At 34.8% G+C, this 22688-nt stretch overlaps 1 protein-coding gene and 1 pseudogene across 7 annotated transcripts in view; one reads left to right on the top strand and one right to left on the bottom strand.

Moving 5' to 3' along the window:
• RBMS3 (RNA binding motif single stranded interacting protein 3) overlaps positions 1-22688 on the top strand; it is a 1178968-nt gene that overhangs the window by 317595 nt on the left and 838685 nt on the right. The window lies entirely within an intron of this gene.
• LOC107513191 lies at positions 10761-11563 on the bottom strand (annotated as a pseudogene).

A 22688-nucleotide genomic window follows, 5' to 3' on the forward strand; every position in this document is an offset into this window, starting at 1 on the left:
GCTCTCAGACTCTCAATGGGATTTTAGCTTTTTCAGTTAGTTGAATCATAAAAATGAAATCAGATACTAAAGGGTTTTATAGATGTGTATGCAGTGACAGAGACGAAAGGAGGGGGGAGACAAGAAGAGAAGGCAGGGAAGACAAAAGAGGGAATAGAATGAAACTCTAATGCTATTTTTTTCTAGACCATGAGACGCATCTTCTGAATTAGAAACAGTTTGTTTACCATGATTCCTTCCCGCATCTGAAGATTAATTAACTTCTGCTTTATATAAAACTGGCACACTAATGGTACACAATATATTTAAGTGGACATTTCTCTCTGTATAACATTCTCACGTCTAATTAAAGTCCAAATTACAATGTATTCTGATATGTAAGTAAAGCCAAAATGATCCTTTTATTGTATTGTGTAAAATTAGTTGCTGTATATAGCTTTTTCATTGAGTGGATAATATTTAGTCTGAATAGCCTGATGGACTACAGAATTTGTTCTGATTTGTTCCAAAGGACTGAGTGTCTCACTTGGGAGAGGTACAGGCAAAAACCCTCTTTTGAAATAGAAAGGGAATTCGATTTGCATTACATTGTATTGGTTAGAGTGTTAACCTTATTACTTATGGTCTGAAGCTCTCAGAGATTTACTTTTAGTTAGTCATTGATATGGTCAGGATAGGGTGAGAACTATGTGAGATTATCTAAGTTAAAGCACTTCGTGAGCTATTAACTAGGCCCTGCTACTCAAAGAATGTGTGGACCAGCAGCACCAGCATCATTTGGAAACCTGTGAGAAATGCAGAATCTTAGGCTTAACCCTAAATCAACTGAATCAGAATATGCATTTTGATAAGATATGCAGGCGATTCATAGGTACATTAAAATTTGAGAATTACTTTGCTCTGCATATATTAATTTTGAGTGTATTGTAAAACAATTTTATTCAGAAAGAAAACTTTGAAAAACTTAAACTATTTGGTGGACATAATCTTATAATCTTTTGAGAGAAAAGATTATTGACAAATAAACAAGGCCCCTACAAAAGAAAAAAAAGTCTAAACCAGAAGAAATATATATATTTTTTTAATACAGAAACAATACCCACATCTGTCTCCAAGGCATGTCTTAGCTAGTGTACATAAACAGTAAGTTGAAATAATCCACCGTTTAGTTTAACCTTTCTATAGCATGAACTTCATTGATCAGTACGATGCCCAGGAAGGTTCACAATGATCTAAAGGTTTATTATATTAGTATTTTAATGGCGAGGAAGGAAATACATTTATAGATTCATAAAAGATTTTCATCCACAAGTGTTGAAATAGATTCTTTTATTATACTCAATAACTAGAAGATTTAAACCTTAAGCCTTCCAAATTCTGGTAAATCGTGCCTTTTATTGCACTTTCTTTTTGTTGCAACAGCATCAGTAGCAGCATTATCTTATACCGGTAAGGTATGATTGAAGTGTCATGGAAAATTTCAATTCTGAAAAGAAATAGATGCCAAAATTTCCATTCTTTTTTCAAATGAGACTTTGTTGATTCAGAGGAAGGAAAAGAAAATGAGAGAAAAGGAAATATGCTTTGATTAAATTTATTAATCATGAGGAGTTTGGGGAAAAATAAAACCCTGTTTACTTCTTACATCACTTTGATATCTACTCTCTGTGGACTGAAATTCTATATTTTAGCAGGTTTTGGGAGGTACAGTGAATGTATAGCACACAATCTGAAATAAATAAGATTTGAAAGTAACCAGGTTAACAAAAAAAGTATCAAAGCTTGTCATTTTTAATCATCGACTTAGGTAAGCAGTTTTTAAATATAACATTAAAACTCAAGTGTGATTTGCATTCTGTGCCTATAAAAGAAAAAGTGAATTTAGACTTAGTCAATGTCAAGTTTATTTCTTTTCAGGGAGAAAAAAGACACACACACAGACACACACACACACACACACACACACACACACACACTCAAAACCTTTTGAGAGCGGAAATAGCTGGTGTAATCAAATCTACAACATGACTAAAAATTTGAGTCCTTCCAGAGTTTTGAACACCCTATGTAACTTTCTGTACATGGGATAGACAGTCCCCTTCCTTTCTCTTTCTTCCTCAAACACTGCTGTCCCCAAAGGGCATTAGGAATGCTTTCAGGTGGAAGTAATAGAACAGTGACTTAGATAAAAGGGCATCTAATGATTTCATGAAACACAGGAAGTCCAAAGATGGGCAGTGTGGTTGATGCAGCGGCTCAGTAATGTCATCAAGGACCCAGGCTCTTTCTAACTCTAGCTGCTCTTAGTATGTTGCTGAGGTCTTCTTTTGTTAGTCATGAAATAGCTATCCCAGTTCTGAGCATCATATCTTCACAATAGGCGTGTTAGCACAAAGGAAGTTAGCATGTAGAGAAAAGATCTCACCTTACTATCTACTTTATCATATAGGAAAATCTTTACCAGATGCTGCCCAAAATATTTCATCATGTCTCACGTCCCCCTGGTGATCATTGCTTCTCTTAGCTTCAAAGAAGGCAAGAAATCTTTTGTTTGTTTGTTTGTTTGTTTGTTTGTTTTTTAGTTTCAACAATGAAAGGCAGATAAGAGAAAAAAGATTTCACAATGGTTAATGGGCCATTAGCTGACAATGTCTAACACCATATAGGGGAGCAATTAAATTGACCTACTTCAGTGGATTGCTATGTATTGTCTACTTGTCAAACTTTAATGTGAGTATAAATCATTACGGATCTTGCTAAAACACAAATAGTGATGCAGTAAGTCTAGGGTGGGGCATGAGAATTTGCATCGTCAGCAAGCTCTCAGGTGATGCTAATGCTACTGGACCATAAACCGTACTTTCAGTAGCAAAGTTCTATATCATATCTATCTGGTCTGTCACTTTTTTTTTTCCTGTCCCAATGTAATTGTATATATCCATAATCTCATCCTTCAATTTTTTTCTTCTGTCATTTTCTATGTACAGTTAAGTTCGTTCTTTAACTCTTTTATTTTCTTACTTATCCCCAAAGGCCCTTTTAATGAGGTAGTGTATATATTTAGTACAAACATCCTAGCTACAAACCATTTTACCTTCTCTTTTTCTACTTTTGCTTATTCAACTGATAAAAGCTTATCTACTTCCTCTCTTTTTCTTCCTCTTTTAAAATTTTATCTATGAAAGCAAAATATAAATACTTAAATGAATAAATGTAAGTTTATGGCAATAATATGTTCATTTCAAAGAAAATAAAAAGCCGTATGTTGTGATTTAAAAACAAATTGTAATATAGAATGATTTGTTAGCTACCTCTAATGGTGATGAAAATATTAAGAATATGTTTAACGAATTGTCACAGAATTCTCTCTTCAGATGGATACCACCTTCTGTAATTAAATGTATTATTCCTTAACTACAGCATTCACAAGAAATAAAGCACTATTTCTCATGCAATGTTATTTTTTCCCTGTTTTGTTTAATTATAAGTGTGCAATAGAATTATTTACAATCATGTTGTATTGTCAATTTGCAAGATTTCAGTGACATTGAAGGCTAAAAGACTTGTGGACTCAACTAGAAATCATTTGTATTTGTGATTTTATTGCAAAATACATTTTGACCTCTAGTCAATCAGCTTACATATACAATTTTAAATGTGCTAACTTTTTATTGGTTAAAGAAAACTTATATTCTACAAGGCACACTGTCCAATAGAGCTGTTTTTGGTAATAGGGACGTTCTATATTTGCATTGTCCAATGTGGTCGCCACCAGCCACATATGGCTAATAGCACTTGAAACATGGCTGGTCTGAGGAACTGATTTTTAAATTTTATCTAATCTTAATTAATTTACATTTAAATTTAACTAGCCATATGTGACTAGCAGCTACTATTTTGGGGAGACCTCTAGAGGCACTGAATAGTTCCTGGTTTTGTTAGATATTTTTTCACTATCGTTAATGATTGGTTCCGGAGGTTACCACCTTGTATTCAGGCATTGTCTAAGAGTCCACTTAATTTTTTTAGAAATGTAATTGTGTAATAAAATGGGGCCATACTAGCTAATTTTAGATGTATATATGTATATATACAGTAAGAAAATACATAATTGAATATTTTGACTATAAGAGGACACATATTGGTTAAAATTTTCTGACAGGAAAAGCAAAAGAATAGGAGATTGTAATAATTATTAGAATAGTAATTCTTTTTGTGTTGGAAACTTCATTGGACTTTATAGTTTTATGCCCACCTGAGTGAAAATTATTCCCATTGTACTAATAGAGCCATTATCTAATTATTCATGTCTATGACATGGATTAGTGCCATTACTTTTCATTATTGTCATTAACTCACTCATTATGCCTACAACACCAACTTTCAAAAGGAATTGGACATGATTCATTTATGTCATCACTTTGCTTATCGAGTATTTATCTGGATATTTATAAAGCTTGAATATGGCCTCTTTCACAGTAAAAATGCTTAACTGTAAAGAACCTCATAGTATGTATATGTTAATATCATACCTGTCCTCTTTTTTCTTATACTTTGTTTTCATTTGATCATTTTGTTACTTATATTTTTTATCTTCTATATAGCTTAAAACTCTTTTGTAATAAGGTGGGATAAAAATCTACAATTAAAAGTAAATATATTAAGATAAATATTTATTAATGTTTACTCAAGGGGCTAGAAATGTATATATTCATAATCTTCTGAAAGGAGTTTTGGATATGTTTATAAAATAAATTTAAATATAAAAAATAATTTAAAATGTACATACTTTTGACCTAGCCAGCCTACTTTTAGATATTTTTCTTAAGGAAATAATAAAATAGTATAGAGAGATAGATGAGAGCATGTACATTATATTTTTTATTTATGATAATTAAATATAAAATTTTATAAATAACATAAATGTTCAGTCCCATATTGGATAAGTAAACCATATAAGCAAAAATTAAATATTATATGCTATTACACTGGCAACATAAAACTATACTTACTGACACTGAGGGCTTTAACTATATTAATAAAAAAGCAGGTTACAAAAGAGAAGTATTTGGAGAATAATCTTGTTTGGTTCAAAATCATTGTATATTTACATCGCATATTGAATACATATCATTTTAATGTGTCCTTGTGTGGTGGAATTAAGCATGATTTCAAATTTGTTTTATTTTTGTCTCTTTAAATGCTAACAGTGTTTATACACCAGGATGATCATCCGCTGCTGTGTTTCCTTAAAGCTACACTAGTGGTTAAAATGTGGAAATACGTCCATCTCATTCAAAAACAGTTCATCTCTGGAGCCCTCTCAATAAGTGTGACCCTCTCTCTGCTGCCCTGGCCACCTAGACTCTTCCTCCCAACTTCCTATGTCTCCCATGATTTACTAAGTGAAGTATGTAACTCCATTCCACAGGGACCTTCCAGAGCCTGCTTTGGTTTTGGCTGATGTCTGCTGATAGCTTGTTCCCCATGATGCATTGGCTGATAAATGTTTGAAGATTATCTTTATCTATGTATAACTTTTATAATCCAAAAATAAGCCGATTTTTATTTTGAAACAAAAACAAAGATAACATAGTTCATCAGTTGAGGCAGGAGGATATGTTGCAAGCTAAAGCAATTATTTTCCTACCTCTGTAAACCTACCTAGCATACTTTTGTTCCTAGACAATTGAGAAAAGAGAGGTTTAAAATGAAATACTACCTTCGTGTTAGTGCCTTTACATCAAAAGATGAGGCAATGGAGATACATCAAAGATTGGAGAGCAATCAGGATAAGACAAGCCAGAATTTTCCTACCATCTCCATAGTCGCCTTTTACAGAGTAGAGATTTAATGTTATTTTTAGAACTGGCTCGAAATTCCAAAATACCATCAACACCTTTATTTAAATATAACTACAATAGCACCTCATTTCTCTAGATCACACACCTTTCAATTTAACCTCTGGGAAAGAAGCAGAAGCTGGGAAGAGGCACAAGAGGCCTGTGGACTGTCTAACGTGGTATTTCAAAGTCAGATGCTCTTCCAAGGAGACCACTCAACTGCTCCCTGGGTGCCTCACTTTTTAGATAGTTCTAAGAAACCTGGTGACCTGGTTTTGTCACTACCAGCAGGTTTGAGGCAGGCAGGGTTTATAAGCAGCCAGGAAGAACATACATGGCCATGCCAATGATTTAGAGCTGACACCCAGTTTGATAGGCAGGGCCTGTTTCCTACCAGCTATCTATTTGGAATATGACAATCACACACTTGGAAGTTTCCAAGCAGAAAATGGGGAAAGAAAGTACATGATCCATTTACTTTTATATAATGGTATAGTTTGCTTTAGATTATGGGTGTGTGTGTACATCATATTATATCAAGAAATGACTTCTACTGAAAAAAAAAATAGTAATTAAGTAGATGAAAATAAACTATTTTAAAGAACTGAGGGAAAGACCCAGGCACAGTTGCCTGTGGCTATAATGTGCTTCAGGAAAGCCGGTGTATTACGTGATCTTGGTCAAATTGTTTTATCCTTTCCTCTCTTCCTCATTTAGAAAAGAAGGATTTGAATAGGTCAGTGGTTCTCAAACTGAGCTCTACATTAGAATCACATGCAGGATTTGTTCAAACCCAGACTGGTGGGCTCTAAGACCAGACTTTCTGATTCAGTAATTCTGGAGACCATACTTTGAAAACCACTGGATTGGTGACCTCTACCTACAGCGTCCACTGGCTTTATCATATAATGCTGTGGTTTTCTAAGTGTGAATCAGAAACTATGTGGTGGGACTCAACAAACTGTGTTTTAACAAGTTCTTTCTAAGTTAAGACTGTGCCTTTACTGTTTTTTTCCTTTTTATTGAGATATAATTGACATGTGACATTATATTAGTTTCAGGCATACAACATAATGATTTAATATTTGTATAAATTGCAAAATGATCACTATAATAAATCTAGTTAACATATGTCACTATACATAGTTTCGGTTTTTTTCTAGTGATAAGAATATTTAAGTTCTCTCTTATTAACTTTCACATATGCAATACAGCATTATTAACTATAGTCACCATGCTGTACATTACATCCTTGTGATTTATTTATTTAATAACTGGGTTGGTACCTTTTGACCACCACCATGGGTATCCATCAATCTGTTCTCTGTATCTATAAACTCATTTTTAAAAAAGATTCCACATATAAGTCAGATCATCCAGCATTTGTCTTTCTTTGAGTTATTTTACTTAGTATAATACCCAGAAGGTCCATCTGTGTTGTTGCAAATAGCAGCAGGAACATTTCCTCCTTTTCATGGCTCAATAATATTTGCTATATATGCACATATATACATACTACATTTTCTTTATTCAGTCATCCACCAGTGGACACTTCAGTTGCTTTTTAGGTTGTTTTCATATCTTGGCTGTTGTAAACAATTCTCCCGTGTATATGGGGGTGCATAGATCCTTTCAAGTTAGTGTTTTTGTTTTCTTCAGTTAAATACCCAGAAGTGAAATTGCTAAATCAAATGGTAGTTCTATTTTTAATTCTTTGAAGAAACTCTGTAATGTTTTTCCTAGTGGTACATCAATTTACATTCTCACCAACAGTGCAAAGTGTTCCCTTTTCTCTTCCACATCCTGTTATTTCTTGCCTTTCTGATAATAACCATTCTAACAGGTGATATCTCATTGTGGTTTTGATTTACATTTTCCTAGTAATTAGTGATGTTGAGCAGCTTTTCAAGTGCCTGTTAGCCATCTGCATGTCTTCTGTGGAAAAATATTTATTGAGGTCCTCTGCCAATTTTTATGACTATTATTATATATTACTTGGAGTTCTTTATAGTCATACAGGGTTAAGATTTAGAAAGAGTTCCTTTAAAATTTATAAAATATGTTTTTAAAATGTTAGTAACAGGAGTTGTCTCAAATGAGGACATTTTAGTTCACATAACTGGAACACTACCTTCGAAGACAGAGAATTTCCTACCTTCCTGCTCTACCATTTTAACGCTGGTTTCATCATGGTTGTGAGAGGGCCTCCAGTGGCCTTTGAGGGTACTTATTTTCTTATTTATTTCTAGTGAGAAGAGGGGAAGGAAAAGCACTCTTTCCCAAGCATGGCACATAATGCTTTTCCTCAGTGCCACTGTGTCACGTTCTGATGCCTAGACTGTTATCAGCAGAATGCCTGAGCTGACTGGCAGAGACTGATCGACATCTACCTTGTGTCTAGGGTGGGTCTCCATTCTCTTAGTCACATGGGGGAGTGGTGGGTACCTGAAAAAAATTGAGCTTGACATTGTGAAGAAAGAAAGTGTGGGGCTGATGTTGGGTAAGCAAACAGCAGCATCCATTTCTGGTGCTTACAGATTTGGTCATTTATAGATTTTACTCTGGTGGAAACATTTATTCTTTTATAGTGTGCGTGAGTGCACACATACACATACACAATTTAAAACAAAAAATGCCATTATATAAAAGTGAATTGATTGTGTACTATAAGATTAACATTTCTATTTTCTTTACGACAGAAATTATTAGTTGAAATGTGTTCCTTTGACTTAGATTGCTCCTTTATTACTGTGAGCCTAGGATCATGATGCCAGGGGGGTCACACACACCTATATACATACAGACAAAATCCATCTCAAGACAAGCGTTTGTGTACAAGCAGCATATTTATGAAGTACAGGGAACACATAAGTGGGAATGGGAACTAATTACAGCAAAGAAAATGCAGCCAGTGTGTGAGTTATTAAACAAGTCACTAGTATAGGCATTTGGAATAAGTAAATCCTGGGAAATTATATAAAACATGGTGCCTCAGACTTGTACCTCCTGAATAAAGGATCTGGAGAATTCATACCCAGTTCCCATCATTTGTTTGTTGAAGGCTCACCCCCACGGGTGTTGATTCTCTGGAATTTCTGGTTTACTGCGTACACACAGAAGCAGGACCATATAAGGTTCGGGGAGAAAAACCTTGGCCCAGAGAAACAGATTCTGGCAGTTGGAAGTCACAAGAGCACAGTGACATGATAGGATCTGAGGATTATGGGCGGGGCTCTGACAATGTCTGCTATATATACATACATATATATATATACACACACATATATATGCATGTATATGTTTGTGAAATTATATATATGCCTGCGTATGATAGTTACTATTCTAATCTCTATCTCACAAATGAGGAAATTGAGCCCCAAATAAGTTAAGACGCTTGCCCAAGGTTGCACAGCTAATAATTAGCACCAAGGGAATTGAACCTCAGGTAGCTCCATGATTCCTGGGCCTTGCCCCTTAACTATATTATTAGAATCAGAATTTTTTTTCCTAGTGACACTATTTTATGGCATTTGATTATTGTAAAAGACCTGTTACCCCTGTTTTCACTTTCTTGTATGTCATACTAGGCCTTGGGGCACATGTCATACTGCTCTCTGGAACAGGCTATTTTGTACAGAATCCAAGCCTTCTATGGCCCCATGTTTATACTGAATTAGAATTTTCATTAATTGATAACCTTTAAAGGACAGTATCTCTGAGCTAATGCAACCAGGACATTAATTTCAAATGGCTGCGGCACTGTGTCACCGAGGCCATAGAGTCCTAACAAAGGTTAGGAAATGCAACTGGTGACTCCCAGCATGAATTTTCTTGCACAGCTAATGTGTAAAAATTTAGAGACCCAGTCAAGCACATACTGTTTATTTCTGCTTTAATATATATTCTCCTATGAACAAACCAGGCGCCTGGGAGCATCTGCCTTATTTTGCTGTAGTACATTTTTTATTTGTCACTTCAATATTGCCTTTGGTATTATTGCCTAACACACTTCATTATCTTAAAGTGTATTATTTCCTGAGTTTGACAGCATATTCAGCACTGTACAGTATGTGAGGAGAGAAATCTCCATTCTGAGTGCTGGAGGTTGTCATCTGTCAGCTCTGTTAGGGTGTACTGAGAGTAAGCACCTCTTAGTGGGAGGGTCCAGGAGCGGGGTCCAGGAATGGTGAGGGGGCCTACCTGTGCCTCAGTAGCATCTTTACCAATATTCTCTGAATAGCACAGAAGTCTTGTGTGTGAAGGTATCCTTCTCCTCTTCCTCCTCCTCCTCATGACTGAGTCGTCAGAAGAGTGGACTCTGCATTCAGACTGCTTGTGTTAAAATCTCAGCTTCTTCATATATTTAATTATTTTACTTTTGTGTTAAGGTACATATGCTAGAGCTGCACCAGCTTGTAAGAGCTGATTTTGTATATCTTGTCCAAGTTTATATTCAGTGATATCATGTCGGTAGCTCGAAATTGGCCCTGTTTGGAATATGTATGTACACAATGGAAACAGGCAGAATCTACAGACCGGGAATTATTGTTACTTTCCTCCCGCCACCCCCTTTCTTTTCCTTTCCTTTCCTTTCTTCTTTCCCTTCTCCCTTCTCTTCCTTCCCTTCCTGTCCCTTCCCATCCCTTGCCACCCCTTTTTTTTCCCCCTAGAACCAGCTTACCAGCACAGTACAGGACATAATACACATTACACTAAAACGAAGATGATACACTCATCTTAAAATAAATATACAACTTGATGATTTTTACTTATGTATACACCACTACCCAGGTCAAGATACCCAACGTTGCTCCAAAATGTTCCCTCATGCCCCTTTCTGTCAAAGCCATTTATGTATTATTACTTTGACTTCTGTGATTATCAGCGAGTTTTATGTTTTTCCAGTTTGAAAGCAAACACTGTATATTAACTGACCAGATTACAAAAATAACCATAGTAGATAACTTAGTTTATGCTTCTAATAAGCCTGTTGATTTGGCATTCCCTGCTGCCAACATCTCCACCTTCTACAAAATAGAATGTCTTTTTCTTCATTCCACCTTGTGGAGAAGATAATGTGAAGGTCCACAGGAAGTTGTTTGCTTCTTTGAGGCGTTTCTAAAAGTATAGGTCTCATGAATCAGATCCTCCATGCAGACAATGCCACATTTACCAAGAGGTCATGCAGTCAATGTGTTATCTGTCAGGACAATTCGCTTTTTGTTGATTTTGCCGTGACCACACTTGTAGATCAGTTTTGAACTACCGATTCAGGTTTGGGTATCCCTGCGCAATATATGGTTTCACCACCCTCAGCCTACTGATCAAGGCTTTGTTGAGCCTAACAAAGGTGCCACTGAAGATCTGGAGAAGGTGAAGCAGCTGCAGCATGCTTTGCACCTATGTGCTCACGACCACTGATGCCTCTGATCCTGATGACAAATGCCAACCTGGGTTCCGCAGGTACCTAGAAGTTGCTAGCTTTTCTTGCCAGCCTCGCCATTCGAATATCTCAGTTTTGTACACCTGTCTATGTACTTTGTGGTAGTGCTTAACTTTTTTATAGATGAGCTTCCTTCTTGCCTTTCAAAGCACTTTTGGGCAAAGTTCTTTCTCAGATGCTTGATCTTCAGCTCCGTGAAATTCCTTTGCTTTTTCTTAAGGGTTTCTGGCACAGCAGGAGCCTTCTTCTTCTCTTCTGCATTCTCCATGGTTCCAGCCAGAAAAGAGCTGTGATAATCACTTAGTTTTGTCTTTTCATGAAATTTATGTAAGGAATTATCAACATATCTTCTTTTGTATCTGACTTCTTTAAGAATCTATCTGTAGGAATCATGCATGTTTCTGTATGTACCTGTGTTTTTACTCTCTCTTTTTAATACAGAGTTGTACTGCTCAATATGTTATTTGGTAGCCCACGTGTAATTATTGAATGCTTGAAATATGACTAGTGCAACTGAAGAACTGAAGTTTTAATTGAATTGATATGTGCTGCAAATGTAAAATGCACATCAGGTGCTGAAGCCTTGTAGAAAAGGTCCTTTAGCTTTGGAAGTCGTTGGCAATCTATGATGTCCCCTGACTTGTAGAGGTATCGCTATTTTATTTTCCATGTTTTGAATTTCTTTTTCTTTCCTTTTCATGGATTCCAGTTTTCTAGTGAAAATTTTGACCTTAACATTGATATTCTTGATACATTTATCAGTTACTTTTTCATCGTATCTATGTCTTCTGGGGTTCATATCTGAGTCTGTTTTTGTTGCCTTTTTATTTTTCCCAGTCTTATTTTAATATTTAGTAATGGATTAGTGGATATTTGGCACATATTTAAAACACCGTGGAGGCTCAGGATTATATTAACCTTTTCCTGAGGTGATACTTCAATATGGTCAGAGGGGCATCACTTCTGCTCAGAGTTCACTCAAAGCTGGGTTGCTGTTTTTATATGATTTAATCTACCTTTGTTTCAAATCCTTCTATCTTCTAGCATTTAAGATATTCTGAGAACCTGAGACTATTTAATAGGGCCTTTTTTCTTTAGCAAATTTTAAAGCCAGTTTTTCTCTTCCTTGATTATCAATAAAACTCCTCTGTGCTTTTCAGCTTCTATTTTCCCTTTCTACTTGGCTTCTTAGTATTTTGTCCAGCATAACTTAAGAATCGGTAAATATCTCAAGGGCAAAATATGCTCAGTGTTGGGATCACTTCTCTTTAGACACTTGGCCTCTCAGCTTCTTCTAATTGGACAGCTCCAAATGCCATTTTTTGTCTCAGCAGCACCACAAGATTGTCAAAAGCTCTTGCTCCTCTGCCATTTAGTGGCTGATGTCTGCCAGCCTTATTAGCTCTCATTCTGTACCAAGAATTGGCAAATGACCCCAGGGGACAAGCAGTGTGCAAAAAGTTGGGCTTGTCTCAAGGATCTTTCTTTCCATTATCTTGGGCTCTGCAGTCCTGACTTTTTTTTTTTTTTTTTTTTTTCCTGGCAGGTCCTACTACCTTCAAGCAGATGTTTTATTATCTGCCTTTTCTAGTTCTCATTGAGAACTTTGTTCTTCACTCTACTTCATCAGATGCAGAAGTTTTAAGTTAACATTTTAAGCAGAACTTAGAGTTTTATGAAAAGTTTCAAACACAAGCATCGTATCTTATTCTTTCCCTTACTAAAAACCCTAAATTATATGCTTTGAAATAAATATAAATAGGAAACTCCCTTTTCTCCCTGGTTCATCAGCCCAACAGGAACTATTAAAAGAGTGCAGTGTAATGTATAATAAAAACAAATTTCCAATTCAAGCTTTGCTAGAAATGAAAGCTATGTTCTAGGGTAAGTCACATCACTTTACTTAACTCTCTGATGTTTTCTTTTATATACAGGCTTCACTTTCTTCCCGGATCCATTAACCCAGGTTGGGTTTTTAAAGCCCTGAGTCTATTACTTCTAATTTCTAAATTGACGAATTGCTTGTCACTGATCTCAACTTTCTTCTTTGATGTTATCCCATCCCCTTCACCCCTCATAATCTCCATGCTCGCCATACTAACTGGCCAGGTTAGGATGTACATCTTTAACTTATAACAGAATTCTCCCCATATTGCTCTACTAATTGGCCAGTCTAGATTTAAGTACTGATTTTGACCAGAACTATATTTTTCTGCCTCAGTCCAGTTTATACCAATAGAGTAAACATTTGAGAGCTGTATTTCTTACTGTGGTGCAGGTGATACACACAATTCAACCTGTGTGCTAACCCAAATCCATTGGAGGTGGCTGCCTTGGTTGACAAAAGAGTACTCTAGCTAATGGGTCATATGTATCTCAAATATGAAAGGGATTATACATGCATATTACACTCTTGAAATTTGAATAAGAAATGCTCCCTTTAGGTCTCATCTAAGGAAAGAGGAAGAAATTTGTATAGTGAATATCTGTTACTTGCTATGTGGTTTTATATATTTTACCCCACTGTTTTCAGGTAATGGAATATCCAGGAAGTTTTGATATCTTAGCAACATAAGACTCTAATTGGCAAATATTCTCCTTGGCTTGGACTTGAAAACATTGTAATAGCGAATGAGTATTTATATTACTATAGTCGATTTACATAAATGCCTACTGATTTTTAAAGTCATGTATAAATGTATTTTATAACCAAATATCTAGTTTACTGAGGTCTAATTTACATATAGATATACTCAGAGTTGAAGTATGCAGGTTCAGAAATTTTAACAAATGAATATACCGTGTTATTCAATCTCTGTCAAGACACAGAAAATTTACATCACCTCAGAATATTTACTTGTGCATCTCAGTCAAGTACCCCTCTAGAAACACTAATCTTATTTCTATCCTAATATATTATTTTTATCTATTTAGAACCTTACAAATGTAATTTTATAGTATACGTGATTTTGTTTCTGGATTTTTTCAGAATAATGTTGAGATTAATTCATCTTCTTTTATATATTAGTAGTTTATTCCTTATTATTACTCAGTAGTATTCCACAATTTGAATATACCATTAACTGCATATTTTCCTGTTAATGGGCACGTGAGCTTTTCCAGATTTGGGTTATTATGAATAAGTCTTTGACGAAGATTTGTTTGTGAGATTTTCTGTAGGCTTAGATTCTCATTTCTCTTGAATAAGTACTTAGAGATGGGATCCCATATTCCATTCTATACTTTTATAGAAAAAGATGTATACCTAACTTCATCTTGAAGTCTATTTTCTCTATTATGGTAGTCCCCTCTTATTCATAGTTTCACTTTCTGTGTTTTCAGACCCATAGTCAACAATAGTCCAGAAATGTTACATGGAAAATTTCAGAAATAGTTCACAAGTTTTAAATTGTGCACCATTTTGAGTAGTGTAATGAAATCTTGCACCATCCTACTCTGTCCCACCTGGGGCATCAATTGTTCTCTTGTCCAGCAAGTCCACACTGCATATGCTCCCCAACTGTTATTACTTAGTAGCTGTCTTGGTTATTGGATCAGCTGTCATGGTATTTACAGTGCTTGTGTTCAATAACACTAACTTTATTTAATAATGGTCCCAAAGTGCGAGAGTAGTGATGCTGACAATTCAGATGTGCCAAAGAGAAGCCTTAAAGTGCCTTCGTTAAGTGAAAAGGTATGTATGCATAGGAAAGAAAAAACATAGTATATATTGAGTTTAGTACTCTCTGTGGTTTAAGGCTCCCACTGGGGATCTTGGAATGTATCTCCATGGATAAGAAGGGCTGCTTTATTTATATAGATTAATATTCATATAGTAATTGTGTAGTATATCTTTTTTCTTTCTTTTTTGATATCTGTATTTATATTTAAAGGATGTGTCTTATTATGAGATGTAGTTGACTCTTGCATTATTATTTGGTTTAATAGTCTCTGCTTTAATTGGGATGTTTAGTCTACCTCAATTCAATATAATCGTTAATATATTTGGGTTTAAGTCTATCATTCTGGTATCTGAACTATACTTGTCTCATATGCTGGTACTACTTTCCTGCTTTTCTGACATGAATCAAATATTTTTTACTCCATTTTACCTTTTTTATTGATCTTTAATTATTCATCTATTTTTTTTTTTTTTTTTTTTTTTTTACTGGCCTTAGAGCAGGGCCAGCAAACTACATTCGGTAGGCCAACTCCAGTACTTGTTTTGTAAATAAAGTTTTACTGGAACAGAGTCAGATTCATTTATTTACATACTATTACACAGCTGCTTTTGCAATAGTATAGTTGAATAGTTGTGACAGAGATTATATGACCTGCAAAGCCTAAAACATTTACTGTTTGTCCTTTTACATAAAATGTTTGCCAACCTCTACTCTAGAGATTAAAAAATATGCATCTTTAACTTATCACAGTATACCTCAGAAAACATGTCACTACCCCACAAACAATATAAGAACCTTGTAATAGTGTATTTCCAGTGACCACATTCTTACACTTTCTGCTTTTGTAGTCACATACTATGCCTCTATGTATACTATAAACCCCACAATATATTTTTAATGATTTTATTTTAAATAACACATAGTCTTTTTTCAAAGATTTAATTTTATAGTGCAAGTCTGCTGGAGACGAATTCCTTCAGCTTTTGTCTGTCTGACAATGTCTTATTTCTCTTCCATTTTTTAAAAATAGATCCTTTCTGGCATGATAAGACGTTTTAAACTCATCTTATATGATTTCTGCCATGGATATGGAAGGAGCCTTCCATCCTCCTCCCCTTTTTTTCTGTCCTTCATTTACGTAAGATATTTTCACTGGATATAGAATTCTAGGTTCACATGTTTTATTCTTTCAGTATTTTAAGGATATCTTCTCATTATCTTCTTGCCTCCATAGTTTTTTTTTTTATGAGAAATCAGCCATAACTTTTATTATTGCTATCTGTATGTATTATATCTTTGCTTTTTCTGCCAGTTTCTAATTTTCCTTAATCATGATTTCCACCTGAGTATGCTTTGCCTCTATGATTTACTTTGTATTTATCCTACCTGGAATCCACTGAGCTTCTTATATCTGTGGGTTTTGATATCTTTCATTAAATTGGAAAATTATTTATTATTATCTTTAAAAATATTTCTTCTTTCATTCTTTTCCTCTTTCCCTTCTGAGATTCCAATTACACACATCGTAAATTGTTTTGTATTGTCTCACAGATCTCAGATACTTTGTTTTATTTCTTACTCTTTTTTCTCTTTGTATTTTAGTTTGAACAGTTTTTCTTGAGTGGTGGTAAAATTTACAGGTTTTTTTCCCCCTCTGCTGTTGCTAATTTCATCTAAATATTTTTTTTTCAAATTTCATAGTATATTTTTTTCATTTCTAACAGTTATATTAGGCTCATTTTATCGATTTTATCTTTTAAATTTCCTATCTGTTCATGCATGTTGTTTACCTTTCCTCCTATGTACTTTAATTATGCATCAGTTATTTTAAAGTTTCTATTTGACAGTTTCAATGACTATTTGTTATCTGATTCTATGAACTATTTTTTCCCTTGATTGTGGTTTATATATATATTTTTGTCTTTTCATGAATCTCATAAATTTTATTGAATTCTGAACATTGCATATAAAAGTAGAACAGTAGAAACTAAAAATAATATGTTCAAAGATGCGTCTATTCTGTCAAACTATAGTGTACATGTATGCATCGGGGGTGAAGCGATGTGATGGATAAATGAGCCAGTAATTGAGTTGTGTCTGAGCTTTGTTATTCACCATACGCATCTCTCAGTTCTGTTCAGTTGTCTCAATTGTCAGACTTTAGCAGCCATGTGTATCTATAGTGTGTGTGTGTGTGTGTGTGTGTGTGTGTGTGTGTGTGTGTTAGGGGTTTTCTCTCCCAACCCCCAGTAGTATATGTCTCAAGTTAGGCATAATGTAGGGTTTTCTCAGTTCACCCCATTACTGTCTCCTCCTGGGCTGCCCTAAGATTTCACTATCATTCTCTCTCAGTTCTCCTGCCCCTGCCCCCAACCTTTGTCATGAATACTCATGAAGGCCTGTGGAAAAGAAGTTGTAGGGGTACTCTTCTTTCATCTGGGGCTCCCAAGCCAAACAGTCATGAAAGCCCAAACATAACCTTAACTTTTGCTGAAAGTTTAGCAGTTTTTTTCTATCTTCATCTAAGGTGGTGACTTCTTTCTTTCATTACTCAGTCAGGGAAGAAAGCAGTCATGATTCCCTTCTCTTATTGGAGAGGCTGGTCAAACTTTGGAGTTCAGTTCAATAGGTTTTTTAAAAATTATTATTAATTTTTGTGACTCGTTTTTTTCACAGGCTTTAAATATTTTGATTTTAATATTATCTGGGTTCTCATTTTTTTAAGTGGGAGAAAATTTTTCTTGTGACTTTCTTTCCTCAACAGAAATAGAAGTCCAAAACTGCTTTTTAATTTCTATATCTCAGAAAGTCAGAGTAACATGGCTATGATGTGATTTGAGGCCAGCATTATAGTCTTCAGTTAGTAATGAACTGAAAGCAGCTGCAAAGGGTAGGAATAGACCAGAATGTGTATTCTTCTAACTATGCTCTTTCTTTTATTTTCTCCACTTTGGCTCTGTGTAGCCAGTTTTAAAATATAGCTCATCTGAAACCTATCACTTCACAGCCCTGACGGGGTACCACTGCACAGGTTAAAACTGAAATGTGTCTGTAGAGGAGAAATAGAAACAAAACTCTGATGGAAAAACCTGCCATACTCTCGAGGAGATGAGATTAAGGAGATGTTCATAGTACTTGCCCTGTTTATGATTTTGGCTTCTGTTCATGAAGGCCTCTTTCAAGTACGAGCTGTGTCACTCCCGTGATGTTTCGTGGGAACAAATTTTAAAAAGCTTACTGGGTGAGTTAGAGCCTCATTGGAATTCAAGCACGTAGTTCTAGGATTGTCAAAGCTGGCTGTTGAGATTATTAAATTTTATTGTTATTTCTTATAAAGACATCAATTTAGTGGTCATGAAAGAGACTGTGTTTTCATTGATAATTGATTCCAATTATTTGTTTACACAAAATAATACAGCTTCTTGACATAAGACTCTAAATGCTGATATGAATTCCACATAGAGATTTTTTTATGCCTAAATGTAGAACCACATTAAAATGCCTTGAGCTTCCTATTGTTTGTTGGATTAGTGACATATTTGTTTAATTAATTACATATGCATTATTTTATAAAATTACCTTTGCCTTTAAGCTTGACTTAAAAAGTCTTGGGTTGCATTAATAGAGCAATTTAGGTATAGCAATAGCTTTTGGTTAGTGTAAACCACAAATGATTAGAATTCAGATGGCTGACAATATAACTTTTGATGTATTAAATTGAATTTTATTAGCTAACCAAAAGTTTATCCAGGGAGGTCCGATAGCTATGTTAAGGCCAGTGGATGAAGATCCAGTGCTGCTTTTTAGAATATTGAGCTAGGAATGATCCTTAAAGAACAAAAAATGGGCTGTGTGGAGGAGAGGTTCTCGAGGCTGACATGAACAGTAAGTACCACAGCTTGCTTTCTTCACACACTCAGTTCGTGTCTATGGATGGGAGATGGAAGTATAAATGAGTTATTCTGAGGTCTGAGGGCTGCACCTTTCAGTCAGTTCTTCAGTAGCTCCATAGTGCTGCACGGCAGGGTGCAGTCACTTTCTTAAACCCTTCTTTGTTCTTCTCTGTGCTGGTTCATATATATCAATGTGAAGCTGAATATTAGAAAAATCCAATAGATGGATCATAAAATAAATATAGAACTAGATTTTAAAAGTGTTGTATGGAAAGGGAAGAAATTAATTCACTAAAAATGAGCCATAAAATGACCCAGCCTATCCCCTAAATGATTAAATCTTATATTGATAAGCTGTCATCTTGTATTATTTTTGGTAACCTCATATGAGTTAACAGCTCATAGAAGGGGAAGGACATCATGTAATATTTTTAGAGATTATGTTTTACTAATAGATTTAAAGAGTAAACAAACTGTAGCTATTCCCAGCAAATGGAGTCATTTCCAGTTTTTCTCCTAATAATCAACAAATTAACAACTTATTTTTAGTAGATATACCAAAACTTCTATATGTGATAAAAACAAACTGAATGGAATTGCTAAATGTACACTATTGGTCGAGTTATGTTAGCTCTTATTTTTAGTTGTTCTTGAGAAGTTACTGTTACAAGTGAACCAGGTGTAGAACAGGTGTTTTGTTTTGTTTGAGATATCTCTATCCTAACTGCCCTCCATCTTGGCTGAGTGAGAATCACCCATAAGGCTTTTAAAGAACCCCCAAGCCAGGCTTCACCACAAACTACTAATATCATCATCTATTTTTTAAAGTGCAGGCCAAGGTGGGAATAATCGACCTCTCTTTAATCTCTGAGCAGTGCTCAGAGTGTGGTGCCCTGACCAGCAGCATTAGCTTCACCTAGGAAATGGTTAGAAGCGTGAATGAATATAAGAAAGCCATACATGTTCAAAGTATAAAATGAGATACATTTAGCATAGGCATGTCCCCAAGAAATCATCATCACAATCAAAATAATGGACATATCTATTACTCTCAAATGTTTCTTTGCAGCCCTTGTTAATCCTCACCTCTCTTCCTCTTATTTTCTAGGCAACCACTGATTCACTTTCTGCCACATCAATTATTTTTCATATTCTAGAATTTTACATAAATGAAATTGTGTGTACTTTTTAAAAATTAATAAACTTTTGAATAGTTTTAGGTATATAGAAAAGATAAGCAAAAGTTTCAGAGAATTTCCATATAGCCATTCACCCCCAACACACATCCAATTTCCTTAATTATGGCCATCTTTCATTAGTGTCGTACATTTGTTAGAACTGATGAGCTGACGTTGAGATGTTAAGTAAAGTCCATAGTTTACATTAGGATTCAGTCTTTGTGTTGTAGAGTGAACCCTAATGTAGTTAGGTTTTCACAAATGTATAATGACATGTATCTACCATAATAGTGTTATACAGAATGATAGTTTTCCTTCTTTAAACATTTCCTGTGCTCCACCTTTCTCCCTCCCCGCTGGCAACCACAGATTTTTTTTTACCGTCTCCATGGATTTGCCTTTTCAAGAATATCATATAATTGGAATTGTACAGTCTGTCACCTTTTCAGATTCACTTCTTTCACTTATCAATATGTATTTAAGGTTCCTCCATGTCTTTTCACGGCTTGATAGCTCAACTTCGTTTATCACTGTGTATGGATGGATGTACCACAGTTTGATTATCCATTCACCTACTGAAGAGCATGTTGATTGCTTCCAAGTTTTATTAATTATGAATAAAGCTGCTGTAAACTTTCATGTACAGGAATTTGTATAGACTTAAGTTTTTAACTCATTTGGATAAATACAAAGGAGAATGATTGTCAAGTCACATGGTGAGAATATATTTCATTTTGTAAGAAACTGCCAAACTGTCTTGAAATTGGCTTTTTTTTTTTTTTTTTTTTTGCATTTCCACCAGTAGTGAATGAAGGTTCCTGTTGCTCCACATCCTCCCCAGTATTTGGTGTCAGTGTTTTGGATGTGGACTGTTCCAATAAGTGTATAGTGGTATCTTATTGTTGTCATTTTATTTGCGATTCCCTAATGATAAGATGTTGAGCATCTTTTCATATGCTATTTTCCATCTATATATATCTTCTTTGGTGAGATGTCTGTTTACGTCTTTTGCCCATTTTTTAATTAGGCTGTATTTTTTTTATTATTGAATTTTAAGAAAAGTCTCTGCTTTAATTTTTTATTTGAAATTATTTATTTGAAATACATTTTGCAAAGATTTTCTTTCAGTCCATGATGTCTTTTAATTCTGTTAAAGTATTTTTTTTGGCTTCTTTCACTAGGCAAAGTTATTTCTAGACTCATCCACATTGTTAAATATATTATTAATTTATTCATTTTTATAGTAGAGCTGTATTCTATTGTTTGGATATACCATAAATTACTTATTAATTTGCTTGTTGTTGGACATTTGGTCGTTTCCAGTTTTTGACTATTACAGTTAAAGGTTTAAATTGTTCATGTAGAAGTTTCTATGTGTGTGTGGGGGTGCATAGAATATTCTTTCATTTTTCATGTGTAAAGACCTAGGAGCAGAGTAGCTGTGGTATATGGTAGGTATATGTCTAAATTTTTTAAAGAAGCCGACAGCTATTTTCCTACAGTGAAAACATTCTTAGCAGTGTATGAGTATTCCTGTTTCTCCACATCTTCATTAACAGTTGGTGTGACTGGTCCTTTTGATTTTAGCCTTCTAATAGATAGGCAACATTACATGGTCTTGAGTATGATATCATTATAATTCATGAAGTCAAGTAGTGTAAGCTCAACTTTGTTCTTTTTTTTAACATTTAGAGGCATTTTATGTATCTCTAGCAGCAGTTTTCAATTTGCTATCCAGAAATCCCTGGAAGTTGTTCTTTTAAGGAGTTCACAAGGTCAACATTCTTTCCATAACATCCAGATGATTTTTGTTTTTTTCACTTTCATTCTCTCACACATGTGTAGTGGAGCTTCTCAAAGCTATGTAACATGTGATGTCTTTGCTCCAGCAGCTAGTAGAACATGTGTTTGTACATATGTGTGTGTGTGTGTGTGTGTGTGTGTGTTTAAATCTCAGTTCAAATTCGAACATAGTAAATATCTAGACATATAACCCACATAAGCAATAGCTTTTTCAGCTCCTAGGTGTTTCTTAAAATGTTAAGTCATTCTGAGACCTAAGATCTAGATGAAAAATTTAAAGATAAAATAGTGGTATAATATAATGAGAAAAAAAAAACTATAGAAATTGAGACAAAAAAAGCAAGTATTTTAGTATTTTAAAGTGTAATAGATGAAATACATTCAAAGCTCAGAGTTTACTATATGTTCTCCTTTAAACTGGGAGGGCGAGGGCATATAAACACATTCTCTGTATGCTGTTATTAGCTCTAGAGACTTGGCCTTTATTCTGATATTGGCAAAAGTCTGGTTTCTGTAGTGCTAGACTTACTGTTTCATTGCTTTTTCCCAGGGTCACCTATAGCCTCTCTCCATTCTGCCTGGTCAAATGGAGCATTTTTTAGTGTTTATGAAAAGCTGCCACTGATTAACTTGTTTCCAGTATGAAAATACCACAACAGGAACTGTGAGAAGCTAGGGTGTGGTGCTGAAGCCTACTCCACATTTCTGAGAGCTTCAGTGGCTGCGAGGATCCTGCCACCCTAGAAGAACTTCGGTGTTGATAGAAGACAGAGATATGATGATTGTCAGAGAGAGTGCGATGATTTTCATTTCTTTATATTTATTGGAAATATTCATTATTTGTT

Source organism: Rousettus aegyptiacus, unplaced genomic scaffold, assembly GCF_014176215.1.
Source record: "Rousettus aegyptiacus isolate mRouAeg1 unplaced genomic scaffold, mRouAeg1.p scaffold_m13_p_4, whole genome shotgun sequence".
In the NCBI taxonomy this organism is placed as follows: Eukaryota; Metazoa; Chordata; class Mammalia; order Chiroptera; family Pteropodidae; genus Rousettus; species Rousettus aegyptiacus.